The sequence below is a fragment of the Stegodyphus dumicola genome, chromosome X1 (genome assembly GCF_044657685.1).
Source record: "Stegodyphus dumicola isolate Sdum_Otavi_A_Nest chromosome X1, ASM4465768v1".
Classification (NCBI taxonomy): domain Eukaryota; kingdom Metazoa; phylum Arthropoda; class Arachnida; order Araneae; family Eresidae; genus Stegodyphus; species Stegodyphus dumicola.
The window spans coordinates 83,174,082-83,183,824 of NC_140780.1; positions in this window are offsets into that span (position 1 = coordinate 83,174,082).

Genomic DNA, 9,743 nt, shown 5'->3' on the forward strand with positions numbered 1-9,743 from the left:
TATTCGTGCCTGTTCAAGAACATTTACATTATTGATATTTTTGCAATAGCAAGCAGCATAGCGAAATTACGTCCAAGCAGAGAAGAGACAGAAGCTGAAATATGTAATTAAGACACTATAACACGCCGAACAAATACTAATTCAAAATAAACAAATACTAAGTCAAACAAAAAAAAATCAGCGTTATATTTCCAAATTTTCACAGATTGAAAATATAACGCTGATTTTTGTTGTTTGACTTCTGAATTAGTACTGAAGTGCGTAGTTATACAAGATGGAAGCACACGAAAAGAAAAAGTTTTGGTTTACGATGGTCGTTTCGGTTCCCAATTATTACGTCATAAGAGCTGCGCAGGCCATAGAATGATTTAGATACGACGCAATCCAGAGAAGGTATTGCAATTTTTAAAACAGAGAGGAAGAATTAATGTTTTACCAAATTATAATCAAAATTATAATTTACCGTTAGTTTAAATTATAATTTTGATTCATATATTTTTTATCTTACATACGTGTGTGTATTTCAAAATTTGTGCATTGAAATTATATATTGAAATATGAAATTTATACAAATTATTATTATTGTAATAATAAAATATATTTAGTAATGGATTTGTGAAAGCCTGTAAGCCTATAGGTACAATCCAATCAATCATCGTCAACTTAACTGAAGTGGCATACTAGCATGCAGTGACAAAATCCCAACCTATACATTCTATTTCTATTTACTTCAACAGCGTTGCACACATAACTTAGTCCATAGATCTATGTCTCTAAAACTATGAGCTCCGTATTTATAACAAATATATAACTGAAATGCTTTTATTGTTATTTAACTGTGCATGCACATACCAAATATGTTGCCTTTGGTAATTTTTATTAATTTACTTTGTATTAACTTAAACGACATATAACTTTCCAAGTAACGTAAGAGCTCAGTGACTGCATTAACAATATACTGGATAGTTTGTTTAATTAATTGATTTAAGAGCTTCAAGAGGAATTAGCGAATATGTCACAGAATTATTTGAAAGTAGTGGAATAGTAATTTTGCTTGTAGAATTCTCTATGGAAAGATCTGCTTGATATGAAATGATGAACCACTACTATATTAAATTAAAAATATAAAAATAAAAATATATTAAAGTACCTTTTAACGAAATTAAATGAATTGGAAATAAAAAAAATGTGGGATGTGAGAGACTGATAGATTATGATGGGTTTGTGGTATGGTCAGAATATGTTTGCGAACTGAGTCAGGTGTTCTTCATAGATCTTAGGAAAAATACGACTAATTTCTCTTACTTGCCACGATGCAGATTAAATGATCTTTAAATAGATGTCAGTTACATTTATTACTCTCATACTATAATGAGAGAACAGTAGTACTTTTCCTGAATATTTTAGTTCTATTTTAATTCAACTATATTCACGCTCTGACCGAACTTGTTAATTCCTTGGTATTTGAGGTTTCTGCCCTCTCTGGTTTCCAACAAACCTTTTAATTCAGTGATTTAAATTCAACAGAAAAATAACTTAATCCGTTCAAGCAACTAGAACTAAGCTGAAAAAGGCATCTCTTTACTGATGTAAAAATTCTCTAGAAACATGTTTTTTTTTATGCTGCGCGGAGAAAGTAGTAGAATTTTTAAATAAATCTTGCACAATAATGCCTGCTCTCGCACTAATTCTGTAGGGAAGGAATTTGTTAGCTTGGTGATAGGAGGTATCGGAATGTCCATAATATTAATATGTTACTACGATCTTTAGCAAGATCTCTCTCAACACTGAAAGAAAGGCGTTTCCTGTGAAGAGAAAGAATATTTTGAAGCAGTACCTAGCTTGTGGACTGAGGTCATCATAAACGGTCTACTTGGGAGCAATCCAGTGTTTTAAAATGGGGCCATAGAATCTTAGAGGATGAGAGAAATTACAATGAAGTGAAGTGAAGTTATAAGGTATTTCTCCCGCTTTCCTAGCGTGCCTTTGTGGTGTAGCGGTCAGCACACTGAGCCGGTATTTCCGAGGTCCGGGGTTCGATTCGCGGCGAAGGCGATTGCATATTTTTCAATCTCTCTTGCTTCCAAAAAATCCTAATGTCTCTACAAAGTTATTGTTATCGGTTTTATTGCACTGAAATACGTTGATGCCATTTTATGCCCATACTTATATTTTAAAGTTTTGTGTTGAATTTCACTCATGTTTTCAAAGTTTTGAGTAAAATGTTTTAATTACTTTGTTGGATTTAATTATTTTGCTGTTGTCTTAAAAGTTTATTTTCTAACTACGTGGTTATTATATTAAATCTCTTACAATTCATGAAATAATTTTAACATGCCTTTCTGCATAAAGCAATGCTAGTCCAATTTTTGAAAAAGCTGTCTAAAAAATGACAAGTACTATTGTCAAAGCTGAAACTCAACTTTATACACTCTTTATCAAATAACGCCCACCAGCGGCCGAGCGGTAAAGTCGCTGAACACTGGTAGCTCGGTCCGAGGTTCGAATCCCGCGAACGGGCTGGCTGCATGAGCGTTTTCGTGGTTTTCCCCATGTGTTACGTGTATACGAGCCAGTTTCCCTTAGAAAGTCCTCCACGAAAGGCATCCCTCCCCTTAGGCAGATAGCCCTAGTGTGCTTTGCCGTATTCTCAATACACATACACACTTTATCAAATAACAAAAGTCATGTAAGCTTGTTACCGGAATGAAATTTAAAATTACTATTATTTTTACAGTTTACATCTAAAAATTTCAAAAAAATAAAAAAGTATTTTTGTGAGTTTATATATATATATACATTCCCTATTAGATGTATATATTCTTAATTTCCGTCTCAAAGATTGTTGAAATTTTTGGATTAATAGGTCGTTTCAATAATTAATGAAACATTAATTCATTTCATTTGAGAACAGCGTTCTCAAATGAAATGAAGCGTTAAGAATCTCAAATGAAGCGTTAAGAATCTGTAGTTCCCAAAGCTATAAAATTTAGTCCATCATTATTTTACAGGATTTATTTGCTGCTTTTCTTAATACACTGTTGACCCAAATTTGGTCACGATTGGTCGAAACGAGAGCGCAGTTTTGTGATTTATATTTATAACCCCGATCAAGCTGTAACGAGTACATCTAGATCCGGAAATGGGGTAATTATGAGGACGAGGTCTAGTAATCTAGCAAGTTGCTGAGCAAACGGCGTCGTAATTTTAATTGTAGGGGTTTATCTATACTGTAAGTACAGCATTCCAATGAAAAAGGATCTATTTACCATTAACTCTATTTTCAGATGCGGAAATATATGAAGAAATACTGCTCGTGAAACAACAGCTGGACTATATCACTAAATTTAAAAAAATTAATTGATCAAAAATTGATAATGTTAATTAAAGAAGACCTAAATTTAATACATGGTTTACATTTAAATAATATTCTGCATCATACGCATTTCAGGAAATATTCTGATATTCAGTTTAAAACTTTCCTTCAGTTCAAATTTCAAATCGAATTTTAAATGAAAGGCTGGTTATTCTAGAATTCTCATTAGCTCCTATAACTTCGATGTCTTATTTAAAGGTCAATTAGGGAATACTGAAGTTTTAATTTGAGTTTTAAATACAAAGTAAACTAATCATTACCATGAAGTCAATTTGCTTGATTCTGTCAGAATGTAAACAATTGAGACGATATCAAAATTCGAAACTAACAATTTAATAATGAAATTTCCTATTGTTTAAATAGTTTAAGGGGAAAATGTTAAAAAAGTTACTCAATGTTAACTACCCCCGTTATGAATTTTTAATATTATAAAGGTACATAACGGAAATTGGAAATCATTACTTAATCAGGTTATGCTGTATGAATCTATTACTACTTTTTGATCCATATTTTAAAAACTCCTGAATCTGAAATAAAGCAGCTATTCATTATTATAGTCTATCATGTTTTATCGAAAGAAGTTATTTTCTCTCTCTACTTTCCATATTAATTAATTTTATTTTATTTACTTAATTGTAATAATTTTTGTATTAATTATGCATAACTAATATTTTAAATAAACTGAAAGTAGTGTAGGGTTCCTCACTCCTTTGTCTAAGGTGAAATGTCGAGGAACCTAGTGAACTATGTAGCGACTTATCGCTGAGTTCAGAACAATTAAGATATAGGCTCGAGAAGGATTAAAATACCCTTTTATTCGCTCAAATAAGAATAACAGTCGGCCCCTTCTCGGGCTTAAAACAAAGCCTCTACTCGGGCTTTAACTCAGAATAGGAAATAAGAAACTAAGCTATGATTAACTAAACGAGACTTAGCCGAAGCTAAACACAATTATCCGACGTAGTTGGCCCTTAATTTAAACTAGCCGGCGAATATTAGTAAGCACGTATAATACGGCCGAGCATAACAGCTTCAAGAGTGACTTAGCACGATGACAAACACGCTATACTAAGGATTCCTAGCACTCTCTATCGAAGTAAGTTGAATCTTCCTTAAATACTTCTTTTCATTTGCATTCAACGGGATTCTAAAAACTCATTCAGGTAGGGAGTTGTAAGTGGAAACAAGAATTGATTGGAAAGGTTTTAAAATTAAAATGACTGTTATAAAATTAAAATTTGCCTAACAAACTTGTTGATATAATTAATTAAGTTGCAGCTTACAGTGTATCTTTCTACCACTAGAATTTAAGTACTCGAACAAAAAGGCCTTCCTACGACCTTGGTGAGAGCTATAAATTCTAGAAAAATTTTCTCTTTATTTAAAAATCTAAAAGAAATCTTGCTGTTAACAGCATATAAGAAATATTCTCGTATGAGAAAAACTCATTCTCCTTTAGTAACTTTGAACAAAATGATATAAACTGAATTTCAATTTAAAATGAGAAAACAAAGAAAAATTTTCACTTCTCTTGCTGGGTTTTAAGTCCGCCATTCTTTTGAAGATAAATTCTTCCCACGTAGGACAATTCAAGTTTTGAAGCCTGATTTTCTTTGCGGCCGGCCTTCATTTTGCTGTAGATTTTCCTTTCTCTTTAACCCTTTGTTGATGAATCGAGCTGACTTTCTTTCCAGTTGTGGGTTCCGGTAGTCAGATTTCCACTTGAATGGTTAGGTGATCCTCCTTGCCTTTGGGTCCGATTACTTTCTTTTAGCCTTCTTTGTCTGCGGGGGCGAGGTGGATGAAAACTCCTCTAACCTTTTGCACTCTAACCTTAGGCGAATCATGTAGTACCATCATACTTTACAGTATGATAATAAAATTGTGTAATATCAGTAGTAGGTTAGTAGTATCAAAATTGTGCAACTAATATACATATATTGTGCAACTAATATACATATTAAAATCGTAAAAACAACCTTGTATTTAGCGTAAGTATATTGAAACACTCAATCGATTTCGAGGGCAGCTAAAGGTCCCTCCTCATCAGGAGAAAGAAATACCCAGAAAGAAGAAAATAAAGGAGAAGGAGTCTCAGAAACACGTAGTCCTTATCAGCACTGCACGTGGTTATAACCGGATTTTTTAATCAGAGTTACACTGGCCGCCTACTTTTACTGAGCCAGGCTATTTGATCAAACATGTAACACAAAGGACAAGAAAAATTAGCGAAGTTAAAAATAGGGAGCGAGGGGCAACTGCATCTTCACGCTCAATATTATTAATAAGCCTGTATTAGTAAAGCCTGAGCTTCTGTGATTAATTAACGTTTTGAAGCCGAGGTTAGTTAGTTGCCATGCTGGTAATATTTAGTGTATGTATTTTTCTGAAATTTAATTATGTGAGTGATAACCAGAAGATTAAGTTACAGCTAGATCTTTGTACTAATAAATAATTTATATTACTCACATATAGTAAGGGTAGAGGAAATATTTCAGTAATTTTGGTAGAGGGTATGACCAATTTTTCATGTTCCCTGCTTTGAATGCATTTAGCAGCTCAACAGACTTCTGTCTGTGTACTGAAAAATCAGTCATCAGTCGGGGGGAGGAAATGTTCCATGATTCTACTTTTCAACTGATTTTATTATAAATCTCAAAAGTTAATCTGAATATCACAGTCATGTGCTTTGTAAATTAGAGAGGTAGAAAATTTGTTTCTGACCTCTTAGAAATTATAAAAATTTTTTAAATTCATGTTCATCGTTATTCTGAAGCCCTATACTAATTTCATACTACATATGCATAATTTTCTGTTATTGTAAATACTTCGAAGATGCATAAATGTGATAAATATTTTCATAGAGCTTATTAATTGGCTATTGTTAAATACAATAAGCATGAAATATTACTTTCATCTGGCGCATTAACATGCATTAAGTAAACTGTGTTGTTGTTTCTACTGCACATAGAGTTAGTGTGCGGTTTTAAGTGCTTTACAGGGAACGTGAGCATAATATTACTAGGGCTGTAGTATAAATATTTATCGAATTGTGTCCTAGGATTTTGTTCAAATGACACTAAATCTAGGATAGACAAAAAATATTAAAAATTTCAGGGCTAATGGTTGAAACGTTAAATCTCTCACCTTTGCCGCAACAATCTAAAAACTGCATTTTGAATTTTCTGCTGATGTAAACTTCATTAGTTTGTTAATAACACCTTGGTTTGAAAGGCGAGTTGTTGAAAGTAATGATGTCCTTAATTTCTATCTATTTCTTTCACTTATTAATTTAATCGTGTTACATGTTTATAACAACATATTTGCTTTCCACTTTACCACGAATACGTCATTTTTTCTCGTAGATTTGTGTTAAAATCAATGCAAGGAATTTTTGTGCTTTCCGGCAAAGTCCGTTCAAGATAGAAACCCCATAAAACCCATCAAAATATACCACCATGTAAATAAAGTTCAGAAATTTTTATAAATTATTGTTAAGTTACATTATGCAATTAGAATTTTTAATAGTTGAGACCATCATTGAAATCTGATATTAAGAGCACACAATTTTTAATCAGATACTTTTAAGAAATTGAAGTACGAGTAAAATCAAATTTTTCCTAACTGCTGCTGGAAGTAATTTTAAGAGCACCAAACTGAAAACTGAATTCTTAAGTTTCTTATCAGTAACTGCATTTAAATTATATCGCTTATGAAATTTTATAATATCCAAAATAATATATTCGGGTTATTTCATAAACAGTTTGAAAAAGAAAGGTTAGGTATTATTTAATAACTAATTGAGAGAACATATATTTTAAAAGTTAAATCAACCATCAAGCTAGTATAATATAGGTAATTTTTATCTTTTGTTCAAATTTTATTAGATTATATAATAGATGCATTTAACATTTGTTTGGATTAAAAGCACGAGGATTACATTACAATGTAGCACAGATTGTGCTTAAGCTTATCTGTAATAAAATGTAACAGAGATTGTTTCTTAAGCTTAGCAGTGTTGCAGAGACTGCCTTTGCGAAATTATCCCGTATGTTAGAAACACTAGCTAAGCTTTTCCTTCTTTTACATGTTTTTATTATGATGGTTTTCAGGCTATGGCTACAAATATTCATTATGCATGTTTAATTGTTTATTTATCTATGCTTTTTATACTTGTTTAATTCATAATTTAGTACTATACCTTTAAAGTTTTCGATTTTTTATGTTAGTTAAAAGAGTTTAAACACTTAAACATTGCATGTTTTCAATATTTTAAACACATACAGATATACGTGTAGTGATGGATTTTATTATCTATATATTTAATTCTGAAAATTTCATTGTTTTGATTCATGATTGGGTCACCACTGTAATTTTGCTACATTTTCTTCGCCTTTGTCTCGTTAGATTTGAATTAACAATTTAATAAAATATGCAAGATACCTACTGCATTTACTCGACTATCCCAACTCGCGTAATTTTTTCCTTTAACACTTTAGCACAGGGTTTTAATAACTTAAGTATTCAAGTAATTTTCAACTTCATCAGGGGGTTCTGAAAGCCTCCTAAATTTTAAAACGAAATCGTCAAAGAAATATTTTTCTCTATCTTACTATTTGATTTCCTCTTGTATTTTGGGGGCATGGGCTCTGACTGATGAAGCAATGATAGTGAAGAGCTTCAGAAAGCAGGGCTATCTAATGCTCTTGATAAAAATTATTGAACGTCGAAGATAGCCTGAACAATGACGAAGACGGTGATAATGGTGACTTTGGTGACGACAGGAAATCCGTAGCAAACGACAAAGACCGCAGTTTCAGTATCATTAATTGATTTGAATCCAGCCTAAATAGTAGCAATGGACAACAATAAGAGCGAGCGAGAGCTAGGATACAGGGAAGTAGAAAAGAAGATATTTTATTAGATACTGTAATATTAATATCACTATGTCTTATTATTGGAATATATATTTGTAAATAAATAATATTGCAATAGCTACTAGTAGTAGTTTTTTTAGCTACTAGTATAGCTATACATAATAAATACTTTTTATTATGTTTACTGGAACCTCGTCTACCAGAAAATAGATTATTCGCATAACTTTCTACTCTCGATTTTTGAGTAAGATATACATATATATATAAGTAAGGTATATATATATATATATATATATATGTATATATGTATATATATATATACCTTACTTATATAAGGGGTTGAGAAAGGGGTTGAATATATGAGTTATGAGTAAATATGATATATATATATATATATGGCACTTAAAATACCATAACCGCTGACGTAAAAATATAGTTATACAAATTTAGTTTACAGTTCACACGTATTTTTAAACTAGCTTAAAGTTATCTTATTTTTAGTAAATGACAGTCATTAATCTTAACTGAAACATATTCTTTTATGCCTGATGTTTAGCTTTCAGAGGTTAAAGAATTCTCACGGGGAGGATTTTAAAAGTAGCGTTTATTATGAAAATATTTCTGCGAAGTATCTTAAGACTTTTGTAATGAAACCGCGTAAAGTTTATAACCCTTATGAAACTATCTAAGCCTTCAGAGATGATCTATGTTAGATGAAAAAAAGAAATAAGAAACACAGAAAGCCGTTTACGGAGGTTGATAGGAAATATTACACCATAACATAAACAGTTTATTGACTATTTGCACCCCCTATCGGTTATTTAAGGGCAGAAATGAATCTGCAAGCAAACAAATAAGCTTATGCACTAAAGCGCCTACCTAAATATGTGAACAAAAGGTCATAGTAGTATTAAAATTAGCAATATTTTGTATTATAAATAGGATTTATAGCGTTTTGATTAGATTTTGACTTCAATTTAATAAGAGAATGCAACTGAGTAAACTGAAGAAGAAAAGCTTTAAAATTCACTGTTTGCAGAAGTAAATTTTTTTATTAATGAATAGTAGAAGATGCGTTAATAAAATCGTTTACAAATTAGATCTTGTTCTTCACTGGAAATTTGAAATCTTTGGTAATATTTTTAATTAGACATTTAAGGTTTTGAAAATTTAAGTTTAAAACATTTGAGATGGGAAATTAACTGGCCTATTGATCTAATGGTTAATCATAAAGATTAACCTTCTAATTTTTAACTATTCCCAAATTAGCCCGGCGGAAAAAAAATAGCGGCAACTACGTCGCGAGCGTACTCGTGTGGACGAGTCTTTAGACCTCAAGAATCCATATAAATCCCTGTTTCCTCAAATCTCTCGTCTGTGTCTCTGTTCCTAGGTTTCAATATAAATTCAGCTTCAAAATAAATAATTTAAGGTTAAACATATAAGTAACCATTGTTAGTTTTCAATTTAATTAACTAAATGTTTTTAAT